Here is a 26,131-nt window from a genome sequence, read left to right on the forward strand (position 1 = left end):
AGAAAGGGTTTTTTACTACTGCTTTCTAGCAAGAGGGAAGATGGCCGACTCCCATCTGAAAGAACCATCTTATAGAACGGAGACTATAAGCCAGTTATAGAGGTGGCTGGTCTCCAGGTGGGAGTCCAGTTGCTGATAGCCCTTTGTTTTACTAGATATGCATCAGAGGTGGGAAAAATGCCCTAAACCCTGATGTTAGAGTTGTCATTGATGATGGCTATCAGCAGACTCTCTGCCCAGGAGTCATCACATTCCTAGAGAACTCAAAAGAAGGAAGTTATCATCTTGTTGCAGCTTGGAGGGGCCATAAAACCTACCGAGCATGTCTGGGATAGTTAATCAGAGGTCATTTAAAGTTACAATATGATTTTCTACAATATGGCTCCCCTTATGTTAACCTTGTGTTGAGCCAGTATCATAAGGAAAGCCCGCCTCAGAATACACCTCACTCACATACCCCAGCTTTGGCCCCACCATTAGACCAGCTAGCGAGCCCTGAGACCTCCACCTTATTCCCCTACCTCACCCCTCCTTAAGCCAGAGGCTGTAATGGGGTCAAACTGCTTACTGTCCCCCACCCCCCAAACCCCTGAGCAATCCCTCTACAGGGAATTGGACTCTGCAACAACCAAAGACGCTTCACCCTCCTCTTCCAGATAGTACAACTAGATTAGGAACCAGTTACACACCTGGGATGTAGCCCCTAAGAGAGGTGCCTGATGGACAGGGGACACATTAATGTGCATGTCCCTTTTCCCACCTCTGATCTGTATAAGTCAAAGGCACACACTAAAGGGTTGAGTGCTGACCCAGAGGAGTTCATAAAGCTGACCAAGGGAATCTTCTCCACTCATGATCCAACCTGGGCAGATATTCAAGCCTGTTAACTACACTCCTCACTGCCAAGGGAAAGTCATCTGTTCTGTTAAAAGCTAGAGAACAAGCAGATAAGGAAGATGACCCAGGACCGGACATCCACAGATAAGGAAGATGACCCAGGACCGAACAGGTGTGCCAGGGACTGATCCAGCATGGAATCCCAAAGATGCTTGTAAATGAGCATAAGTGAGGCCATCTTGTTATGCTAAATGGCCCCAGTCCCTCCTCTGTGTGACTACTCACTGCTCTGCACATACTCTAAAGAATTCATGTGTTCTCCTGATTTATGGCCTCTGCTTATATATGTACTCCCCCATACCTTGATAAATTAAAACTTTGTTCTATGAGTTTCTCTCTCTAGGAACAGGCTGATCTCAGGCAGGAAACACACTGATAAGCTATCCATCACAGCTGACAGAAAAATGGAACAATGTGATGCCTGGAGCTCATCATGCCTAGAGATCAACATCCCCGGACCCCTCCTCACTGCCCGTGTTTCCTATATAACGGCCTCAGGATTCTGTAACCCTAGAAAATGTTTCTTTTTTGAGATATTAGTCTGCCATCTTACCAATTATACTGGCTAATTGAATTAAAATTTCCTTTCTCGATCTCTAACCCGTAATTAATAGGCTCAGATCACGGCGAGCAGAGTGAGCCCATTGCTCAGTATCATCCTGATGATCAAGAAAAGCTAGGATATTTTCAGCTCTGCCTTTGAAAGCCACGAAAATAGTAAGCCAGCCACCCATTAACTGTCTAAATTAAGAGAGGTCCAACAAGATGCTGAGGAAAACCCCTCTGCTTTTTTCCAGAGGCAGAAGGACTGCCTCAGGAGATGTATGAATTGGGACCCCAAGGCCCAGGGCAGTACAGTGGTTCTTAATACCTATTTCATACTGTTACCACCTGCAAACATAGGTTCCTTACCCGCCACCCAAGACGAGCAAAATAAAAACTGGAACACCAGGCTTATGGCAAGGAAAGTGTTTTTATTTTGGGTGATATCAACCAGAAGATGAGAATGAGCCCTCAAATTTGTCTCATTTCATCTTGTCTCTCCAACAGATGGGAGGTGAAGGGTTTTAAAGGTTTGTGAGGAATGTGGCTGCTTGTAGATGGGGGGGAGGAGGGGAGTCAATGGCCTTGCTGGTCAGAGCTTCCCCAACAGCTTGCGTTCAGCCTTGGGACACTGCTTGCAGCAAGGAGGATGATAAGGGAATTGCAGGTGGGCAACCTTGGCTGTTTGTCACCATGGTGGATAGTGGATTCTGGAGCCAGGGAGCTGGGGAGTAAGAAGAGAAAAGAGTGCTCTGGTTTTAACCCCATATATGCTGGGTTTAATGTAGGCGAACTGATATCAGGGCCAGCATCAATTCCCCCTAAATTTATATTCATTTCTCAATCTTGGGGGATTTGGGGTGACAACCAATCTAGCTACTTCCTGCTGAATTGAGGTGTAGGTTGTTTCATCTCACTGAAGCAGCCTTATAATAAGGTGACGATATAGGTGGGCTCCCAAAGTTAGGCCTGTATCATATAAGTAAGTAAACGTATTTAATAAGAAGCATTTTTAGAGAAACAAAAAGAAAAAACAAGGTTAATGGTTGGAGCAAATTGTAAATCAGTTCCTGAGCCCAGGGAGCAGTCAGTCAAGATACTTACACGTCAAGGTCAAAGCATCTTTTGCAGTTTGAATGCTTCTGATGGTGTCATCAGGCACTCAGGTAGCTTTTTTGAGTGGCTTACATGGCAGCAGACATGAATCTCTCTTGAGTTTATATCAAGTTGTACAGCTCCAGTTTGTAAGCCTTCAGGAAAAAGTGCAGATTCAGTTTTTAATGATTTCAAGTGAAAATGGTGGAAAAAATGGAATACATTAGTTTGCAGGTTTATTATTTCACATATTTCAGGAGATGAGAAGAATTCAGGATCTAGTTCAGTTTACAGATATAAAACAAAAACCTCAGAGACAATTGACAAAACCAAAATCCAATAATTATAAATGTGTATTATAGTTTTTATTGAAACACAACTTTTCTCTCTAAAATCACACTCATTTTTACCAAAGATAGCCAAATTAAGACCCACTGGTTTACAAAATAAGTCTAGTTTTAATAAGCCTGGCCCACTTATTTACATAAGTACAGCAAGACAAACAACAAATCATATAGGCTCTTTTAAACCTGCCTTGCTGGAACATTTTATAAGGAATCTCAGATTGAACTTTAGGGGCCTCTCAAGACCAGGAAAGCCAGAGCAAGAACTTGTCATCAAATTTCGCTTGCAGGGGCTGGCCTGGTGGTGCAGCAGTTAAGTTCACATGTTCCGCTTTGGCAGCTGGGGTCCTCAGCAAAAAGAGGAGGACTGGCAGCAGTTAGCTCAGGGTTAATCTTCCTCAAAAAATAAAAAAATAGAAGATATCACTCGCAACACCTACAGATTTGGGTGAATTCCTCTCTTCTGAAGTCCCCAAAATGTCCTGGGGTTCTTGGCACCTCCCAGAGGGAGTGACATTCTTTACTCAACCTTACTAGGTTGCTGACAACCCATAAGCAAGGTACCAGGCCAATATTTCCAAGTGGCTTTATTCCAGAAAGTCAACCTTTTTTCCTCAAAAGCTGTCTGATCATATCTGAGCCTGTATGTTTTTTTCAAATATGATATTCCAGTCAAACCCTTGGTATTATAACCAGTGTTTCCAATTGTGTCTTGTTATAAGAAAAACAGACTCTTGTTGAACTTATGCAAACAACTATATAGCCATGAAAATAAGAATATTTACTCATCAGGAGTTTTTAAATTCTGGAGGGATCAGACAGGGAGAAAAAGATAAATGTCTTAATTCTGTTTACAAATGTATAATTTATTAAATTGCTATAAGTCATAGTTAGCATAAGAGAAAAGAGGAAAAGATTTCCTTAAATCTGAGAAAACAAAACACAAAACAATTGAAAATGTCAGCAATATTTTAAAGAAGAAGTCACAAAAATTATAATCACCCCTATCAGTTTATTCAGTCTCATGTAATTGGTTCTTGATCTTAATCTTCTGTCAGCAGTTTTATGAGATCATCAGTTTTTCTGTTAGAGTTCTGTAACTTTTTTCCCAGTGTAGTTTTATGATCTGGAAGTTTATCAGAAACCCGTACTCTAGAGTAAGCGCCAGAGTCCTTTCCATGAATTTCTCTGAAAATATGTTTCATTTGCAAAGATATCAGAGTAAAACAACCATCTGTAGATAATAAAATATTTTAAAGTGGCAATTAACAAAGACACTTTACCATTCTTGTGAGATATAACACCTTGAGATAATAACCAGAATCATGGCTGACAATCAGAATTTCAGGAAATTTACACAATTTTTAAACATTTATATCAATAACATTTGCCCATATAATATTATAGGTCCCCATGGAGCAATGTTTAATTATCCCTTTAATCATGGTGACAGTTAAAGAACTTTAGGTGAATGCAGAGAATCAAATAGTTGTAAGAAAAACCTTAGCATCTGTGATTAAGGACCTGATAAAAAGAATATAGGGGGGCGGGCCCCACGGCTGAGTGGTTAAGTTCACGCGCTCCGTTGCAGGCAGCCCAGTGTTTTGTTGGTTCGAATCCAGGGCGCGGACATGGCACTGCTCATCAAACCACGCTGAGACAGCGTCCCACATGCCACAACTAGAAGGACCCACAACAAAGAATATGCAACTATGTACCGGGGAGCTTTGGGGAGAAAAAGGAAAAAATAAAATCTTAAAAAAAAAAAGAATATAGGAAATTTATTTTGACAAAACATAACATCCCTATCCTTCTGGTAGACAACTCAAAAAAGAAACATTTTATAATCTTTTTTTACTATGAGCAGACTAAAAGTTTATGAAAGCTATCTTTTTAAGAAAGAGAAGACCAAGATTTAATTTTGTACCAGTTTACTTTTGACATTTAAAACTTATTTACTTAATTGGATTTACTTTAATCTTAGACAACCTGACCAGGCATAAAACTCCTCAGTGTTTTACTTTTATAAAACTTTTGTCACTTACTTTTTTATATGTAGGATTTCTCCCAGGTTTTCTTTTAGTACTTTAGGACAAATTTATCTTTTTTTAAAGTCCAACAAGTAAAAGTACATTTATTTTTTATACCTTTTACTGAAAACATACATTTTACTTTTCTTGTACACAGACCTTTTATAAATATATGTTTTCTTACAGAAAATTCCTCACCATACATAAAACATGTTTATCAATAAACCTAAGCACCCTTTAGTTTCTTTGAGACACGAAACCAAAGGGAGACAAATCTATGCCTAGTAATCAACTTTGAATATTTCATCTTATGTGGAAATGATCTAGGTACCCAATAAACTGTTATTATTTAACTTAACTTAGTAAAGCTTTAAGGTTTGTTTCCAAAAAGAATTTGGAAGATGTTTTTTAAGTGCATAGACCATAAAACATAATTATTGTACTTAAGAAGTCTTATCCAGTTTTAACAATTATGTTTTGATTACTCTTAAAAACTTCATGTGACATCAAAGCAGTTAACATCATCTTAAGTTGTTTTAAGTACATACATTATAACACATAATTATTGTTAAAAAGTTTTTAAAAAATATTTATCCTTTTACATTTATTTAGTTTACCTGTTCTCAACAATTATATTTAGTCCATCTATAAAAACCTCACGAGACATTAACCAAAATCAGCTGTTATACTAAGTTATTAGTGTTGCTGATAAATTTTGTAACAGAGATAACATGAGCTCATTCAACCAGGAAACCCAGGCTGTATGTCTGCATCACGGCCAGTGCTGATAACTCTGGGGACATGTCTATTTTAAATCAAACCAGTAAACTTAAATAGCCTTTTACTTACCAAAGATCATTTTATATCGTGTTAAATAACTGTGTCTTGTAGAAATTTCTGTATATTAATCAAAGACTGCATTCCATTATGAGAGATTTTGAATCCTCTCTTTTAAGAGTGACATCTAAGTTGGACTCATTCTAAACAGAGGTTCCCCAGAATGGCTGTTACAATCCCAAATTGTCTCAAAAGTTTATTTATTTTTACTTGCTTAATTTTAGATCAGGAATTTTGGAGGAGTTGAAGTGGCAAATCTCAGTGAAAGAAGAGAGAGAAGCAGCAGATTTGGCTTCTGCTGCTGGTTTGTTTAATTATTTAATTATTTTCTCTTAAAGAGGCAGTAAAGTATTTCTGATTTCATTTAGAAGCCTCAAAAGATTAAAACAGGCTTCCCATTGTTGTAGCTGGCTTTTTCCAATTGCATACATCAGTTTGGGTAAACTGAAATTGCCCCATTTTGTCCATATTAAAGTGAGATGTACTTTAGCATGTTTAATTAACATTGTCTGAGGGTTGATTTATATGCTCTTAAAATATCAGGCAGAGGAAATGTCCCCTAGTGAGGCATGTTTATCCCCACAACATAATCTATAATACAATTGGGCAAAAGAGATGTAATTATTTTATATAAAGCCCATTTAAATGTACCAATTTTACAAAACTTTATCTTAACCTTTACCAACTCTTATACATTTAAATATAACATATTAGTATTCCATTAACAAGTTTCAGTACTACAATGTTGTGTAGGGAAAGCATTCTGAGCTAGACATAACATCTATTCCAAAAAAAATATTCAGGAAAAGTTGCCATAAACTCTTCACATAATATTAGATTAAACACTTTAATTTTTATAGTCTTGTTAATCCATGCAGCCTAACTATTGCCCCAAACAATTGTTGGTCAGCTTTCTCACGGTGATTTCAGTCTCTTGACCTTTTAAATTTTTTTCAAACTGGGGTGAATAGAACAGGTTTGTCTGATGTCCTTTTATGTTGGAGGGCAAATAGGGGGGTCCCTTTAGCCTATCCAACCTTAGGCAGTGTTTTAATAAAAGCTTTGTTTTAACTTTATTTATGTCTGTTCTATTTATCCCATTTTCCTTTTTAATGACTAAAGATTTTCATCCTATTCGGATGAGTCCTGTGACTCTTCCTTTTCTGATTTCTCTTTGTTAATTTGCTGTTTTCATTAGCATCTGTAAAACCACTAGAAGAAGCTGAGACCCCAAGTTTAAGTTTTTAATACTAGTCATTCTATTTTCCTTTTAATTTGGTCTTTCCATAAGTACCAATAAAACAGCTGTTTATGACTAGAGCTCTCTAAAAATTTTCCACCTTAAGGATCCATTGTTTGGCTATTTTCTCTCTGGAGTTTAAAGAACATGGTGGCCATGCAGTGATACAGGAGAAAATCATCCAGAGTGAAGTCAGCATCACTGCAGAGAGAACTTTCCTGAGATTCTCTCCCCTCCAACGTGAAACAAGAAGGGGCATCCACACTCCAACAGAGGACATCCTAACACAACACAAAAGCGTTGGAGAGACATGCAGCCATATGACACAGGGCAGAGATGCTGGAGCCCCACTTGGGGGAGCTGGAATGGGGTAAGAGAGACCTTCATTCCCTCCCCTAAAGACTGCAATCCATGACTACGGAGGATCCGTGAGGGAAGGAGTGGGGGAAGGGAGGTTTGTTCCTGGGAACTTCAAGGACCCCCAAGGAGCTCTGCAGCCTACAAGGAAGACCTCTACTGGGTGGAAAGCTTTCGTTGGGGGTGACATCATCAAGCCAACCCACCCCAGGAGAGCAGATAGTGAGAGCAGACTGAGGAAGCCCAGAGTGCATACAAAAGAAAGCACACCTCCCCCCACCTGCTCTGTGCCTGCTCCACAGCCTAGAATCTTGGCTAAAGGCAGAGGGTGCAGCATACACAGTTCTTGACCCCCACTCAGTGGTGATAGGCAGTAACTGCAACCAAATAATATCAGGATGCATAAGATCTGAGTCATCTCCTCTAGCAATATCAAAAATTATATCAAATCTCCAGACCAGAGAGAAAATGACAAGTACTCAGAATTCAGTCCTGAGGACACAAAAATATGTAAATGATAATGAATTCAAAATAGCTTTCATCAAAAAACTCAATGAGGTGAAATAAAATGTAGAGAAACAATTCAACAAGTTCAGAAGCTACTTCACAAAAGAGATTCAAACTATAAAGAAGAATTAATCAGAAATATTAGAGATGACAGACACAATGGAAGAGATAAAACAAAATACAAATTCCCTAAATGCTCAAGTAGACATCATAGGGGAGCGAATCAGCATAATCGAAGATAGACATGTTGAAATACTCCAGACAGAGAAGGAGAGACAACTAAGAATAAAAATAAATGAAGAAAGTCTCCAAGAAATATCCAACTCAATTTGGAAATGCAACATAAGAATTATAAGTGTTCAAGAAAGAGAAGAGAAGGAGAATGGAGCAGAAAGCATATTCAAAGAAATAATACCAGAGAACATCTTAAACCTAGGGAAAGAGAGTGAAACGTGTGTGGAAGAGGATTCCAGATCTCCTAGCTATGTCGATGTAAAAAGACCTACTGCAAGGCATATAGTAGTAAAACTGGCAAAAATGAATGACAAAGAAAGAATACTAAGGACAGCAAGGCAGAAGAAAATAACCTACAAAGGAACCCCTATCAGGCTTTCAGTGGATTTCTTGTCAGAAATCTTACAAGCTGGGAGAGAATGGAATGACATATTCAAATCTTAAGAGAAAAAAATCTTCAGCCAAGAATACTCTATCCAGCAAAAATATCCTTGAGATATGATGTAGAAATAAAAACTTTCCCAAACAAATGCTAAGGGAGTTCATAGCCACGAGACCCCTCCTACAAGAAATCCTCAAGAAGGCCCTAATACGTGAAAAAAAGGGAGAAAGGGGTCACAAAGCATGGAGTAAGGAGATGAACAGGTAGACAGAATCAGGACAGGACAGCAAATACTCAAGTATAGCATTAAAGACGAAGGGAAGGAAAACACCAAAAACAAAGATAATCTTGTCGTTTTAACCACAAACTCACAACACAAGATGGAATAGATGTGAGGAAAACAACTTAGGAGGGGAGGAGGAAAGGAACTGGTTTGGTTTAGACTAAGGAAATAAGAAGTCATCAGAAAATGGACTATCTTCTACACGAGATTCTGCATACAAACCTCATGGTAACCATTATACAAAAAAGCAGAACAGAGACACAAATAATAAATAAGGAGAAAAAAAAGAAACACATCATAAAAAACTACATAATTCAATGGGTAGACAAAAACACACAGGACGAGAAACAAAGGAAATGCAGGAGAACCAGAAAACAAGTGACAAAATGGCAGCATTAAGCCCCCATACATCAATAATCACCCTAAACATAAATGGATTGAATTCTCCAATAAAAAGACAGAGTGAAGAGATGGATTAAAGAATAAGACCCAACAATATGCTGCCTCCAGGAAACACATCTTAGCTCCAATGACAAACACAGGCTCAGAGTGAAGGGATGGAAGATGATACTCCAAGCTAATGGCAAATAAAAGAAAGCAGGTGTCACAATAGTTATATCAGACAAAGTAGACTTTAAGATAAGACAGGTAGACAGACAAAGAGGGGCAGTACATAATGATCAAAGGGACCCTCCATCAAGAAATAGCACTTATAAATATCTAGGCACTGAACACAGGAGCACCAAAGTTCATAAAGCAAGTATTAACAAACCTAAAAAAAAATATTAATAATAACACAATAATAGTAGAGGACCTCAACACCCCACTCACATCAATGGATAGATCATCCAGACAGAAAATCAACAAGGAAACAGTGGAATTAAATGAAAAGCTAGACCAGTTGGACTTAATAGACATATATAGAACCCTCCATCCAAAAAGATCAGGAAACATACATTCTACTCAAGTACGCACAGAACATTCTCAAGGGTAGACCATATGTTGGGAAACAAATCAACCCTCAATAAATTTAAGAAAATTGATATAATAACAGTATCTTTCCTGATCACAATGATATAAAGCTAGAAATTGATTACAAGAAAAAAGCTGAGAAAGGGACAGATGTGGAGACTAAACAACAAGCTATTGAACAAACAATGGATCATTGAAGAAAATAAAGGAGAAATCAAAAAATATCTGGAGACAAATGAAAATGAAAACATAAAATACCAACTCACATGGAATGCAGCAAAAGCTGTATTAAGAGGGAAATTCATCGCAATTCAGGCACACCTTGACAAACAAGAAAAATTCCAAATAAGCAATCTCAAATTATACCTAACGGAATTAGAAAAAGAAGAACAAACAAAGCCCAAAGTCAGCAGAAGGAGAGAAATAATAAAAATCAGAGCAGAAATAAACACTATTGAAACAAAAAAGGCAGTAGAAAGGATCAATGAAACAAAGGGCTGGTTCCTTGAGAAGATAAATAAAATTGACAAACCTCTAGCCAGACTGACAAAGAAAAAAGAGAGAAAGCTCAAATAAACAAAATTGCAAATGAAAGAGGACACCACAAAATACAATGGATTATAAGAGAATACTACAAAAAACTATATGCCAACAAAATGGATAACCTAGAGGAAATGGATAAATTCTTAGACTCTTTCAACCTCCTAAGGCTGAATCAAGAAGAAATAGATAATCTGAATAGACCAATCACAAGGAAAGAGATTGAAACAGTAATCAAATCATCCCAAAGAATAAAACCCCAGGAACAGACAGCTTCCCTGGGGAATTCTACCAAAGTTTCAGAGAGGATTTAATACCTATCTTTCTCAAGCTATTCCAAAAAATTAGGGAAGATGGAACACTTCCTAACACATTCTACAAAGTCAACATCACTCTGATATCAAAGCCTGACAAGGACAGCACAAAAAAGGAGAACTACAGGCCAATATCACTGATGAACGTAGATGCAAAAATCCTTAACAAAATTTTGGCAACCTGAATTCAGCAATACATCAAAAGGATCATATATCATGATCAAGTAGGATTTACACCAGGGACACAGGGATGGCCCAACATCTGCAAATCAATCAATGTGGATACACCACATCAACAAATTGAGGAATAAAAACAACATGACCATCTCAATAGATGCAGAGAAAGCATTTGACAAGATTCAACAGCCATTTACAATAAAAACTCTTAACAAAATGGGGATAGAAGGGAACTACCTCAACATAATAAAGGCCATATATGACAAACCCACAGTCAACATCATACTCAGTGGGAAAAAACTGAACACCATCCCCCTGAGAACAGGAACAAGACAAGGATGCCCACTATCACCACTCTTATTCAACATAGTACTGGAGGTTTTGGCCAGAGCAATTAGGCAAGAGAAAGGGATAAAAGGAATCCAAATAGGGAGGGAAGAAGTGAAACTCTCGCTGTTTGCAGATGACATGATCTTATATAAAGAAAACCCCAAAGAATCCATCAGAAAACTAATAGACATAATTAACAATTATTTTTGCAGGGTACAAAAATTAATTAAAGTTGCAGGGTACAAAATCAACTTACAAGTATCAATTGCTTTTCTATACTCTAATAACAAACTTACAGAAGGAGAACTCAAGAATACAATTCTATTTACAACCACAACAAAAAACATAAAGCACCTAGGAATAAATGTAACCAAGGAGGTGAAGGACTCATACAATTAAAACTATAAGACATTACTGAAATAAATTGATAATGACATAAAGAGATGGAAAGAGATTCGATGCTCATGGATTAGAATAAACATAGTTAAAATGTTCATACTACCCAAAGCAATCTCCAGATTCAATGCAATCCCAATCAGAATTCCAATGACATTCTTCATGGAAATAGAACAAAGAATCCTAAAATTCGTATGGGGCAACCAAAGACCTTGAATTGCTAAAGCAATCCTGAGAAAAAAGAACAAAGCTGGAAGCATCACAATCCCTGGCTTCAAAGTGTGCTACAAAGCCATAGTGATCAAAACGGCATGGTCCTGGTAAAAAAACAGGCACACAGATCAATGGAACAGAACTGAAAGCCCAGAAATAAAACCACATATGTATGGACAACTAATCTTCAACAAAGGTGCCAACAACATACAATGGAGAAAAGATAGTCTCTTCAGTAAATGGTGTTGGGAAAACTGGACACCCACATGCAATAGAATGAAGGTAGACCATTATCTCATGCCATACACAAAAATAAACTCAAAATGGATCAAAGACTTGAAGATAAGTCCTAAAACCATAAGACTCCTGGAAGATGATACAGGTAGTACACTCTTTGACATCGAACTAAAAAGGATCTTTTTGAATACCATGTCTTCTCAGACAAGGGAAACAAAAGAAAAAACAAACAAGTGGGAGTTCATGAGACTAAAGAGCTTCTGCGAGGAAAAAGAAACCAGAATTAAAACAAAGAGACAACTGACCAATTGGGAGACAATATTTGCAAATTGTATATCTGACAAGGGGTTAATGTCCATAATATATAAGGAACTCATACAACTCAATGATAAAAAAAAAAAAGGCTGATCAAAAAATAGGCAGACTATATGAATAGAAGTTTTCCCAAAGATATACAGATGGCCAATAACCACATGAAAAGATGTTCGACATCACTAATCATCAGAGAAATTCAAATCAGAACTACACTAAGATACCACCTTACACCTGTTAAAATGGCTATAATCACTAAGACTAAAAATAACAATTGTTGCAGAGGGTGTGGGGAAAAGGGAACACTCATCCACTGCTTGTGGGAATGCAAATTGGTGCAGCCACTATGGAAAACAGTATGGAGATTTCTCAAAAAACTAAAAAGAGAACTACCATATGACCCAGCTATTCCACTGCTGGGTATCCACCCAAACAACTTGAAATCAACAATCCAAAGTTACATATGCACCCCTATGTTCATTGCAGCATTATTCACAATAGCCAAGACATGGAAGCAGCCCAAGTGCCCATTGACTGATGATTGGATAAAGAAGATGTGGTATATATATACAATAGAATACTACTCAGCCAGAAAAAAAGACAAATTCATCCCATTTGCAACAACATGGAAGGATCTGGAGGGTATTATACTAAGCAAAATAAGCCAGACTGTGCAGCCACTATGGAACACAGTATGGAGAATTCTCAAAAAATTAAAAATAGAAATACCATATTACCCAGCCATCCCACTACTGGGTATCTATCCAAAGAACTTGAAATCAGCAATTCCAAAAGTCCCATGCATCCCTATGTTCATTGCAGCATTATTTACAATAGCTAAGATGTGGCAGCAACCTAAGTGCCCATCAACTGATGATTGGATAAAGAACATATGGTATATATATACAATGGAATACTACTCAGTCATAAAAAAGGATAAAATCATCCCATTCGCAACAACATGGATGGACCTTGAGGGAATTATGTTAAGTGAAATAAGCCAGATAGAGAAGGACAATCTCTGTATGACTCCACTCATATGAGGAATTTAAACATGTGCACAAAGAGAACAGATTAGTGGCTACCAGGGGAAAGGTGGGGTGGGGGGTGGGCACAAAGGGTGAAGGGGTGCATCTACAACATGACTGACAAACAATAATGTACAACTGAAATTTCACAAGGTTGTAAACTATCATAAACTCAATAAAAATAAATAAATAAATAAATAAACCAGACTGAGAAAGACAAACACCAGATGATTTCATTTATATGTGGAATATGAACAAGCACAAGGGCAAAGAAAACAGTTCAGTGGTCATTAAGGGAAATGGAGTGGGGGGTGGGCACAGGGGGTGAAGGGGAGCACTCATGTGGTGACAGTCAAGAAATAATGTACAACTGAAGTCTCACATTGATATAAACTACTGTGAACTCAATAAAAAAGGAAAAAAGAAAATCATCCCTCTTTAGACATTGGCTTATGACTATAATTAGACCATCTACTCAGAATTAGCCCCAATGGGCTCTGCTTGCAGACAGACAGGATGTTTCCCATTCCGATACACACAGACAGACACATATATCCAGACACAGAAAAGCCAGACACTAGTGAACTGGTTCCCAGATTGAGGGTAGAAAGTCCTATAACTGTTCCCACTCTGAATGCACACCCAGATGGACCCTCCTAGAGCAGAAAGGACCCCAGATGGTCCCTCCGTGGAAGAAAAGGACCCCAGATGGCCCCTCCATGAATGGAAGGGACCCCAGAGGAGGGGAAGGAAGTTCACGGTGTCTCCAAGGTGACTTACCCTATTTCAGAGTCTGTCAACTCATCAGAACGAAGAACAAACAAATAAACATTACAAACAAATCTAGAACCTGTTTTCTTGCCATAAGAAAACATACCTAGGGTCAGCGGTGCCAGGTCAGATGGAAAGTACTGGGGACAGTCCCTAGGGCAGATCACCTATGCAGCTGCTGGACTGCTTTCCAGGAAGTCCCAGTCAGCCTGGGGCCACAGAGCCATGGGCAAGAGCCTCCTGGCCGGCTCACTAGATTGTTACCACCTACAAACATAGGTTCCTTACCCACCACACAAGAGGGGCCAAATAAAAACTGGAACGCCAGGCTTATGGCAATGAAAGGGTTTTTGTTGTGGGTGATATCAGCCAGGAGACGAGATTGAGCCTCAAATTTGTCTCATTTCATCTCCTCTCCCCAAAAGAGGTGAGGTGAAGGGTTTTTAAAGGTTTGTGAGGAGTGTGGCTGCTTGTAGATGGGGTGGGGGTGAGTCAGTGACCTTGCTGCTTGGAGCTTCCCCACCAGCCTGCATTCAGCCTTGGGACACTGCTTGCAGGGAGGAGGATGATCAGGGAATTGCAGGTGGGCGACCTTGGTTGTTTGTCTTTTGGTGGATGGTGGATTCTGGAGCCAGGGAGTAAGCAGGGAAAAGAGTGCTTTAGTTGTAACCTCACATATGCTGCGTTTAATGTAGGGGAACTGATATCAGGGCTGGCATCAGTATATGAAAGTTCTCCAGACATCCATAGGAAACTCCAAAAGTTGGCTATAGGTCTCGATATCAGTCCTGCACAACTACAAGAGGCTGCATTTAGGGTGCTTCATGACCAAGATGAAGCTGAGGATGAAAAGGAAGACAAGAAGATGAAAAGGCAAGCCACCCTGCTTGCTGTGGCCCTCCAGTCTACTCAAGGTAACCAGAGCGAGAGAAGGAATATGCCATGGTTGAGTGACCCTGGTGCCCATCAAGGGACCAGAAAACCACCAACAACGTTTGAGGCTAATCGGTGTGCATACTGCCTACAGGAAGCGCATTGGTGGCAGGATTGTCTGAACCGTCCCTAGAGAGGGAAGGGATTGAACAAGACTGAGCTGTGGCAGCTTCCCTTGACTACAGATGAGATGTGATGGGGCTGTGGTGCTCCCCAGTTGGCTCCAGGAGGCCTGGGTGACCTTGACAGGAGGAGGAGAGCAGATTGAATCTTTGTTCCTTAGTGGAGCCATGCTCTCGGTGTTGAATATCCCAAAGGGAAACCTTTCTGAAGGAAAGTGTGAACTGAAAGAGGTCTCAGGAAAAGGAGACACCCAAAGATTTCTGGAGCCCTGGACCTGTGAAATAGGATCAAAACTGCTGAAGCACTCCTTACTGTGTGTACCAAATGCCCCGTTCCACTCTCCTTCTAGGGAGGGACATGCTATCTAAGTTAGGGGCCTCAACAGGCTGGGAACAAGATAAAATAGAGATCCAAGTCCCCAAAAGTTGGGGAGGTGAGCTTATGGCCCTCTTAAAGGATACACCAGCACTTGAGAAGGAAGAGATTCCCCTAAATGTTTTAACCCAAGCTAACTCGGAATTATGGTCACAGGGACAGGTGGAATGAGCAGCCAGTGCCAAGCCAATAAAGGTAAAATTGAAGCGGGTAGATCACTGGCCCCAGGGTAAAACAAAACCCCTTGGAACCAGAAGCCACAAAGAGGAACCTTTCCTGTAATCAATAGTCTTTTAGAACCGGGGAATATAGATTTGTTCAAGACCTTAGTGCTGTCAATGCTGTATGCTCGCTCCTGGAGTTATAACAGTAAGTATCTTCATTTGTTTCTGGCACAGAGCTCCTAAAACTCTTGTAATGTCCCATATAAGAGCCATAGGGGCATCTTTTGTTATAATAATTACTTTAGCCCTCAGTTCCTGAAATAACTCCAGAGCAATAAAGGTGAAATGGTTTGTCTTGTGTTATTCCTAACAAGCCCCTTTCAACCCCACCTGAATTTATGTCAGAAAGGTAAGTTTTGGAAAGCCCCTAAGGGTGGGGGCTGGTTGCCAGGGAAACCAATTGTGTGATTTGAGGGTTGGAGCTTTAGCCCCATCTCCCTCCCCACACCTTGGGGAGGTGGAGAGAGGGGCTGAAGATTGAGTTCAATTGCCTACATCCAGTGATCTAATAAACTATGCCTATATAAAACCCAAAAACTATGCCATTAAAACCCAAAAGGATGGGGTTCGGAGAGCTTCTGGGTTGGTGGACACGTGGAGATTGGGAGAGAGCAGCACACCCAGACAGGATCTGGGAGCTCCAGTCCCTTCCCCACGTATTTTGCTTTATGCATCTCTTCCATCTGGCTAAGCAAAATGTTTTCCTGAGTCCTGTGAGCCCCTCTATCAAAGTAATCAAACCAAAGGAGGGGATTGTGGTAACCTCTTGTCTGTGGCTGGTTGGTCAGATGCACAGGTGACAACCTGGACTTTCAATTGGCATCTAAACTGGAAGCTGAAGGATAATCCTGTGGGACTGAATCCTTAATCTGTGTAGGAGGGGAAGACATTTCCTCTACCCGCTCTGGGTCCTTCTGGCAGAGAACGAATTAAATTCACATGAGACAGATAACAGGAGAAAATTAAACAAACCTTTATAACATGTATACATGGGAGAGGCTCAGGCAAACTGAGCAACTCGCCTAATGGCAGAAGCTCTCACCTTAAATACCACCCTCAGCTAAAGACAAAGGAGGATGTTGGGGGTGAGGGGAGTCAGTTATGGGAGATTACCAGAAAAGCAGAGTAAACATGGGTAAGGTTATTATGCAGATTTAAGTCCTTGCCTTCCGCATTAATAAGAGTTTCTAGAGATAAGGTCATCCCCTTCTTCCTGTACAGAGAGGGAGACACCTTTGCAGATGGAGATTTCCTTTACAAATGTAAATATCTATTAACAAAGGGTAACTTCTGCTTCTCAGGATTTCTCTCCTGTCTGTAGCTTTTTAAAAGTAACCAGCCCAAAATAATCCTCATGCCAAAGAGACATATCTTGGGGTGGCCATTTCCAGTCCCCCACACCTGTGAGACATGATTCTATCCCCAGGTAGATAGTGTCAGAATTGAGTTAAATATCTAAACTTCTTAGCCAGTAAGGGATATAACGTGTCTAAAGGGAAGGCACAAATATCTAAAGAGATTGTAAAGTATTTGGGGTTCATTATTTCAAGAGGACAAGGCAGCCTTTCCCTAGAGAGGAAATTGGTAATATGTCAATTTGCTTCACCAAAAGCTCATAGGCAGCTACGAGGATTCTTGGAGATGGCTGGCTTTTGCTGCATGTGGATCCCTAACTTTGGATTAATTGCTAAGCCTCTCTATGATAAACTACAGGGGCCAGAAACGGACCCCTTTGACAGGGATGAGCTATGTGACCAAGCTTTCAACAGGCTTAAAAACTTGCTAATGGAAGATATAATAACAATATACACAGAAAGACAAAGTATGCTTTCTCTGTAATTCACTCTCACAGAGCCATTTGGAAAGAAAGAGGACTTCTTAACAGCAGCAATAAAGAAATTAAACATGGGCCAGAGATCGTTAAACTGCTCAAAATGGTACAGGGTCCCAAGGATGTATCTGTGGTCCATTGTAAAGGCCATCAAAGTGGGGAATGAGAGGCCACAAAAGAGAATAACTTGGCACATGCAGCTGCAAACAGGGCCACTATATCTGGAGAGCTTCTCCAATTACCATTAATTCCCACTCTATCCTTCTATGAATTTACACAAGTATATTTCCCTGATGAAGTAAGGGAAGCCACTACACAGGGTTACCAGTGGTCCCCAATAGTCAAGGGCTGGACAATAAACCAACAAGGGAAGATTTGGGCCCCAAAACCAACAGCTTGGGGGCTACTTAAGAGTGTTCATGCTGTCTTAAAACTTGGAAAAGCTGTTAACCCCAAGATCCGCTAAATCCTATTTGGTTAGGGCCTCACTTGGTGTTTAACCACTCACTCTTCCCTAAAATTAGAAGTAGTCACTCCTTGGACCCACCACACAAGAGTAGAAAAGGCACCCACGCCTGAACATCACGAGAGATCATCACAGACAACTGATAACTCCAAATTTGCCTGCAAACCACTCTCTGATTTGAAACTGTTGTTTCAGTGACACTATACAGATAAGTAAATCCCAACGACCTGCTGATGTGGGTCGGTGAGCTGACGAGTCGAAAGAAAGATTTCTTGGACTCTCAAGGTCTGGCAGTAGTGCTCTTTTATTCAGAGAATAGTGTGGAAGAGCATGGGGCCAGGACCCATGGGCAGTCAGAGCTGCTGCTGCAAACATGGGTCGAGGGTAGGGCTAAATTTAAGGCATAGGTATGTGAGTTCTCTCTTTACAAGACAAAGGAAAGACTACATAAAAAATGTTGTTAAAATGGTATCAGTGCAGGTGGGGTCTGGTTATTGAGTGGTCCTATAACTTTTAGATAAGAATCAAACTGGATTAAGTAAATGGCTGAAGCCACCACCTTAAATATTATTTTTAGCTAGAGACAAAGGAGGATATTGGGGGTGGAGGGGGAGTCAATCATGGGAGATTACCACACAAGTACAGTAAACAAAATGCAGATTTAAGTCCTTGCCTTTGGCATTGATTAAGAATTTCTAGAGGTAAGGTCATCCCCCCTTCTTCCTGGTACAGAGAGGGAGACACCTTTACAGATGGAGAGTTCCTTTACAATGTAAATGTCTCTTAACAAAGGGTAAGTAAATTCTACTCCTCAGAGCCTCCTTTCCGTCTGCAGTTTTTAAAAGTAACCAGCCCAAAATAATCCTCATCACTGTCAACCTTTGAGTGACTGGTTATCCACCCCAGGCTCTGCCCTGGATCCTAACCAACCCTATACCATTTAGGTACGCTGTGCTTCCAAGAAGTTTGCACGTTCCTGGGCAGCAAGACTAGGTCCATCAGAGAGGGATGGGCAACCCAGTATCTAGACTACAAAAGAGCTGGTGGAATCTGGAGGGAGGAGACAAGTATGCCCAGATCCTAACCATGTACTAAACATATTGTACTAAATGCACTGAGGCTATTAAATTACAGGTGGTTGCTGTGAACAACTCGGGGCTTTGCCTGTGGTGACCCACAAACCTATTTGAGACTAGCTGTAAATTCTGCTTCTCTACTGGTCCCTATGCAATGCCCCTGCTCAGCAGGAAGCAGTTACAGAAGATGGACCTTCAACCTGTGAGGAGCAGGATAAACACTAGAGGGATTTTGGCACTGACTAGTTGCCTGAGGAAGTCAAGGGTGAGTTCAGAAGCATTTAATTGTTGTTTAAATTGTTTTCTTTCCTCTTGTTATGTTAATGAGATGCGATCACCAACCACCCTGAACCAGACCCAGCCTCACCACGTGAGCCACGCCTATGACCTTTGCCTTATTTTTAATGCTAAGATCCCTCCAGGAGGAGCTGAGGCCTTATTACCGTAACCTGCAGTGTATGTGGAAGCATGTTTTCCAACTGAAACCAGCAGAGAGTTAGCCAGTGATAATTAAGTAGCTAGGAACTAAAGTTTTTTTTCCTTTTTGCAATCACTGATTACAGCTTTTAGCTGTTTAACCCACTCATCCTTAACTATGCTGCTTGGGCAATATGCTACCTGACTCCCGCTAAGCTCCTATAGACAACATCTCCCTGGAGCCTGGGTCACAATGGTAACGGGTGTGTGAGCTGTTCTTCAGGAATTAGAACCCCTTGTCTACTCCAGGCCGGTTTAGACCACCAACTCATCAACTGGGCCTGTGGATGTCAATAGGCAACCTTCTGTTGTCAAGAGGCTAAAAACTCCACCCTCAGCTCATGCTAACACCGCCATTTTGTGAGCACACGTCCTGTGAAGAGGCATGAAGTCTGACAATGCTTGAGAAGATCATCAATTCCCTCACCTCTCCTCACCTCCAATCACCTCTCTCCGCATTTCAGACCACCTTGCCCCCATCCCACAGATATCCCTGAGTCCCTGTTTCCAGGGAAGCGGATTTGAGGCTCCTGCTCTCGCTTCCTCACGTGGCTGCCTTGTGATTAAACCCTCCCTCTGCTGCAATCTCGTTGTCTTGCTGTTTGGCTTTCTGGGCGGCGGGCAAAAACAAACCTGGTGCGGTAACACAACTGAGCCTGTGCCATCGAATCCCCACCTCTCCCTTATGCATATTCATTCCCCATGCAAAATAAATGTCGCTGCTTCCCTTTGTTCGAGGACGCCATGACTTTTGAAATGATTCTGCATGGTCTCCTATTTGCCACAAATATACTTCACTTGGTGAGACAACTGCTTCTGGCGGACAGTCTGATTTAACTCGCCAGGAGGGAGCCCACTTCAGTTTCAGTAACACACCGACACGGCAGGACACTGCAGCTGCAGGAGGAATTAGGAGGTGCTGATGTTTGGGCACAGAGAGGTGTCTAGGACATATTGCTGACTGACGAAAATCAAAATGCTGAAGAAGGAACACTGTGCCCCAAAAGTCTTAGTGCAGTTTTAAACCTTAATAATGTCAGAAGTACAAACACTATAAACTTTAGAAAAGGATGATTTGAAAACTAAATTGTGTACATTTCTTCTTCACTTAGTTTCATGAATTTGGAATAATAAATTTTAATTTAATGCTTTTGTTGCAGTCAGTATTTGCTATCTTCACTCAGAGATACTGAAACAAAATTAAAATCAAATGTATTACTTAAAATTCACATAACTCAACAAGAGTAAAAGAGATTCAAATATTAAAACTTGCTAACGTGTTGCTTGCAAGTTTGTGGCGTTTGTACTTCAGAAGCTATTAAAGCCTTCGGCCCAGGCCTCCTGGGACGCCCTGTCCAGGGTGCACTAGTTTTTGTTTAAGACAATAGTGAAGATAAGTTGTGTTAGTTTCCTGTTCTTTCTGTCACAAATGACCACAAACCTAGTGGTGTCTGATGAGGATTTTAGGCTGGTTATTTTTTAAACTACAGATGAGAAGCAGGCTCCGAGGACTGGAATTTTGCTTGCCCTTTTGAGAGACGTTTGCATTTGTGAAGGAAGGGGGATGACCTTGTAGGGACCTGAAATTGGCCGCCCCAAGATATGTCTCTTTGGCATCGGGATTGTTTTGGGGCTGATTGCTTTTGATAAACTGGGACAGGGAAGGAGGCTCTGAGGAATGGAACTTGCCCTTGTTGGGACACATTTACATTTGTAAGGTAAATCTCTATCTGTAAAAGGTGCCTCCCTTTCTGTACCAGGAAGAAGAGAGATGACCTTATCCCTAGAAACTCTTAATGGGGAAGGCAAGAACTTAAGTTGGTTGCTGTCTGGCAATCTCATGTAACTGATTTAGGGTGGTGGCTTCTGACCTTTACTTAATCTGATTTGATTCTTGTCTAAAAGTCATGGGATCACCCAATGACCAGACCCCACCTGTCTCTGATACCATTTTAACTTTTTTTTCATGTTCTTTCCTTTGTCTTGTGAAGAGATGACTCACGTACCCATGCCTTATAAAATTAGCCCTAACCCTCAACTCGGGGCAGCAGCAGGAGCTCTGACTGCCCGTGGGTCCTGTCCCCATGCCAGCGGGGGCAGCAGAAGCAGCAGCAGCAGAAGCTCTGACTGCCCATGGGTCCTGTCCCCATGCTATTCTATTCTCCAAATAAAAGAGCACTACTGCCAGATCTTAAGAGTCTAAGAAATCTTTCTTTCGACTCCTCGGCTCATCGACCCCGCATCAGTGTCAAACGATTCAAATTTATCTTCTGCTAGCTCTGGAGTTCAGAAGTCTGAAATGGGTAGGCGGGGCAGGTTCCTTCTGGAGGGTGGAGGGGGACCCACTTCCTTGTCTTTTCTATCGTCTAGAAGCCTCTTGCATTCCTTGGCTCGTAGCCCCTTCCTCCATCTTCAAAGTCAGCAGTGTAGCATCTCCCAATCCCTCTCTATTTTCCTCTGTCCTTGGCCCCTCCCACCTCCTATAAGGACCCCTGTGATGACACTGGGCCCACCTGGATAACACAGGACCATCTTCCCATCTCAAGATCCCTCACCGAATCACGTCTGCAGAGTCCCTTTTGCCACGTAAAGAAGTATATTTACAGGTTCTGGGGATCAGGATATGGACATCGTTAGGGGTCATTATTCTGACTACCGCATATATATATTTATTTTTGTTTCTATTTGCATAAAGAAACACTGGGAGGATACATAAGAAAATAGTAAAAGTGGCCATCTATGCAGACGGGCAATGGGGACTGGGACAGGGTGGAAGAGAGAACTCTTACTGTCTATCATTTTATATGGATTTGTTATCTGAATATATGAATGTATTTTCTATTCAAAATTAAAACTAATAAAAAACTATTCAAAAGGTAGGGCCCGGTGAGTTTCGGGTATCCCTAGAGGGGGATACTTACATTTTTGCAAACTGCAGCCTTTATGTAAACAACAGCATAATTTTTCTAAAATGGCTGAATCAATTCCATGGAATCAGATCGTATGAGTTTACTTACACGCAATGAACCACACGTTCCAAATAGAGCAAGCTCTGGAACCTGTCTTCAGTTCCTTCTCACTAAGGAAATGGTGAGGCCCACTGTGACTAAACGGCCGGTCCTGGTCCAGTGGGGGCCTCCTCCCGCTGGGCGTGGTTGCGCCCCGCCTCACGGGGTTCACCACAGGATCCGGGTCTTGGTCTTTGTTGTGCACTCACCTCTGCTAGACAAGGGGCGTGTGGAGCCTTCTCTCTCACTGACGTGAACTGCACCCGCGAGGCTTCGGGAGCTGTGGGCCCCGCCGAGATGGGGGAGAGGGAACGGCTCCTCTTGTCCCTGGAAGCACGTCAGTCACCGGGCTGCTGCGTGGTGTTTGCGTGGGAGCCAGCCCTGACTCACCAAACCCACAGGAGAAATTGCACTGAGGCCCATTTGCCGGCTCAGGGGGGACCCAAAAGAGGAGGCAGTTGGGGAAAAAACACAGAGTGCCCGCTGACTTGTGCAACCCGCTCACTTGTGCAGCCGGCTGTGCTGGCAACCCTCTCCGTGGCAGCTTGTTCCCCTCCCCGCTGGCCCCAGGCGGAGACACGCCGGGCACCCCAGGGGCAGCGCCCACCTCCTCTTGGCGGGAGCATACGGTTGTCTCAGAGGGAAACCCCACTTTAGGAGGAAAAGGATTGCTTATTGTTCAAGAGAGCAGCCTACCCGGAGACTGCCCTGTCTTCTGCAGAGAAGCGGAGAAACCCTGCGCTGAGGAACACATCTACCCGGGTGCAGGCTTCAAGTGTGGCCGCCAGGGCGCCGGCAGCCCGCCGCTGAGTCACGGCCAGCTCAGCGTGACTCGGACAGGCTGCTTCTGGCCATGGGCCGTGTCTGTCCTTAAGCCGGAAGACCACCTCACGTCCCCCAGATGCTCCAGTCCCTTCCTTCCTCTTTGAGCTTCAGGTGAAGCTGTGGGATGGGGGAGGGCACCAGACGTCCTGTGTGAAGGGGACGAGACCTGGGCTGGGAGGGCCGACAGCAGGGAGAGAACCGCCCCTGCAAGGGCCCCTTGTGCCCAGAGGGCCAGGCTGCGCCAGCGGGGTGTGCACGGCCACGGACTGCCCCCTTGCACCTCGCCAGCCCTCTTTTCAAAACACGCCATTGGTCTCAAGGTCAAATGTGGTAAGAAGGTGTGGATGGACAACAAAAGTGAGAACAGCGTTAGGTGATTTACACCTGGGGTACAGTTCTGACCCATCACAGCCCTCTGTCTCCCTGCTAGGAGACTGACCCTTTGTTTGGTTGTGCACCAGCCTTTCCTGGAGGTGCGTGGGAAGGGGTAATTTAAATGGGAAACGTGTGCGATGAAGGGAGAGCCCGGGAAGGGAGAGGAAAGTGATCGATCTGCAGTTGAGTGGTGGGAAGGCTGCCGGGAAGGGTGTGGAGGGTCCGGAGATATCAGAGGGAAACATGAGCCGCCAGAGCAGGGCAGGGGACTTTGGGGGAAAGGTAGATCGAAACTGGGGTTTTAGGAGGTTTTCCATGTGGTATGTGGGGCAAACTCTCTTCTCTTGACATAGCCTCAAAAACACTTCCGTAAAGACCCAAACTGCTTTTCCCCACATTGGAATCTGATGTGTGTTTCTATGTGTATTTGTAAGTGCAGCGGCCCAGGGAAGCGATTGGCCCAGCATGCCAGCTTCCGCCCAGGTTCCCCAGACAACAGCCCAGGGCGTGGGGGGAGGAGAAAGGACCCTGAGGCAGGGAAGGAGGGAAAGCAAATAAAAGGAGGTACAATTCAAAGTGGCCAGCCCTCCCCCCGCACCCCCCCGCACCCCCACCCCCCCCCCCCGACCCCCGAGGAAGAGAGCAGTGTGCACAGGTCACTCTGGAGAGGCTGTGTGGGACCATTGCTCCTGGGCTAGCCACTGCGCGTGTGAAAATGAGTGAGCAATTTCCCATCTCCTGACCCTCACTGGTCCAGGTGCACTCCCCCGGCCATTAACCCCTCACGGCCCCTGCCCGTGTGTGTGCGCGCGCGCGAACGTGTGCGTGTGCGGGTGTGAGAGACCCGGCCTCTCTGGGTAGCCCCCAGGGATCAGAGCCTCTGGATCTGCTCGCACAGGGGAGCTAGGGCTTCAGGCCCACCACAGCGGATGTGGTGGCCGCCATGCCTGAGGCTGAGGCGGGCGGCAGTATCCGGCGGAGGTGTGGCAAGTGGGGCTGTTCCTGGAGCAAGCAGCTGGGGCCCAGGAGTCAGGACAAGCACATCTGGGGAGGTGCACCAACTGGGTGTGGCACAGCGCCCTTATGCTGGTGGGAAAAGGCACATCTTCCTCAAGGAACTATATTTCTATTCGTCGGGAAAATTGTCATAATACACTAGACCCTGTTAGTACAAGCCCGTACTTCCATCTGCCAGAAAGCTGTCCTGATATATATACATGTGAAATTTACCCCTTTAAATGTAATGTCCTTGTGCAGTATATAACATGTGTAACTGTCCACAGTCTTGAACTGGCCTCATGGGCCCAGGTCAAGAGCAGGAAGGCAGAGAAAGACCTTTACAAAGTCCTTTCACATTCCGTGTATGAGAACATTGATTTGTTGAAACTGAACACAAGGCACTTCAGGTTTGCTAAAGGATTCTGGAAAAAGAATCTCCAAATGGGAGTACATGTTGAATGAATGAATGAAATAGTCCAATCACGGAGATGCTTTCTCTTTCCCACTATCCGCCCTCCATTTCCCTCACTTTAGTCCAGCCAGCTCCACCTACCATTTATATATCGAAATTCAGTGTAATATTTCATTTTTTAAAAGTCTCCTGCTTAGAAATATAAATTTAAAACCGTTTTCCTAGCATATAGCAGGCACTCAGTAGACAGCAGTTACTTACTAGATTGGCTCAGGTCTTCATGAGCGAAACAGCAATCCAGCGGGGCAGCTTCGGCTGGTTTGTGTGGAAGGCCCCTCTCCAGCAGGCTCACAGGGCTGCCCAGCCTTCCCCACTTAGGACCCTGAGTCTCCAATTAGTTCTGAGGAACTTTACTCCTGAGGACTCTTTTTTTTTGCCGGGGGTTGGGGGGAAGGGGAGGATTAGCCCTGAGCTAACTGCTGCCAATCCTCCTCTTTTTGCTGAGGAAGCCTGCCCCTGAGCTAACATCCATGCCCATCTTCCTCTACTTTATACAGGGGACACCTACCACAGCATGACTTGCCAAGCGGTGCCATATCCGCACCCGGGAGCTGAACCAGTGAACGCCAGGCCGCCGAGAAGCAGAACTTGCGAACTTAACCGCTGCGCCACCAGGCCAGCCCTAGGACTCTTCCTTTTTAAATGTACTGTTCCTTCTTCCTTTGATAAATATCCTCTGGCTCGAAGCTGAGGACAAAAATATGATGAAGGAAGCTCATTGGTCCATTTTTAAAGGTACATTGTTAAACAAAAAAAAAACGAGAACAAAACCTGAGAATGAGGTTGTTTGGGACTCAATCAGGTGAGCATTAGCTCTCAGGCTGAAAGAGTCCATTCTATTCTTGAACAATTCCTGGACATAATTGTTTCTGGGGCCGGAAGAAGACAGATGCAGAGTTGTCGAAATA

General features: G+C 42.7%; 1 long non-coding RNA gene across 2 annotated transcripts; it reads right to left on the bottom strand.

Moving 5' to 3' along the window:
- Positions 1 to 1,851: 1,851 nt before the first annotated feature.
- Positions 1,852 to 26,131, bottom strand: LOC138925370 (uncharacterized). Of its 2 annotated transcripts, none has more exons than XR_011441424.1 (3): positions 25,732 to 26,131; positions 2,545 to 2,690; positions 1,852 to 2,164 (listed from the first exon to the last, which is right to left on the bottom strand). It is a non-coding gene; the product is annotated as an uncharacterized lncRNA (long non-coding RNA). The 2 variants fall into 2 exon arrangements; XR_011441425.1 differs by lacking the exon at positions 25,732 to 26,131 and adding an exon at positions 22,762 to 23,474 and having other exon boundaries at positions 1,854 to 2,164.

Source organism: Equus caballus, chromosome 8 (genome assembly GCF_041296265.1).
Source record: "Equus caballus isolate H_3958 breed thoroughbred chromosome 8, TB-T2T, whole genome shotgun sequence".
NCBI lineage: Eukaryota > Metazoa > Chordata > Mammalia > Perissodactyla > Equidae > Equus > Equus caballus.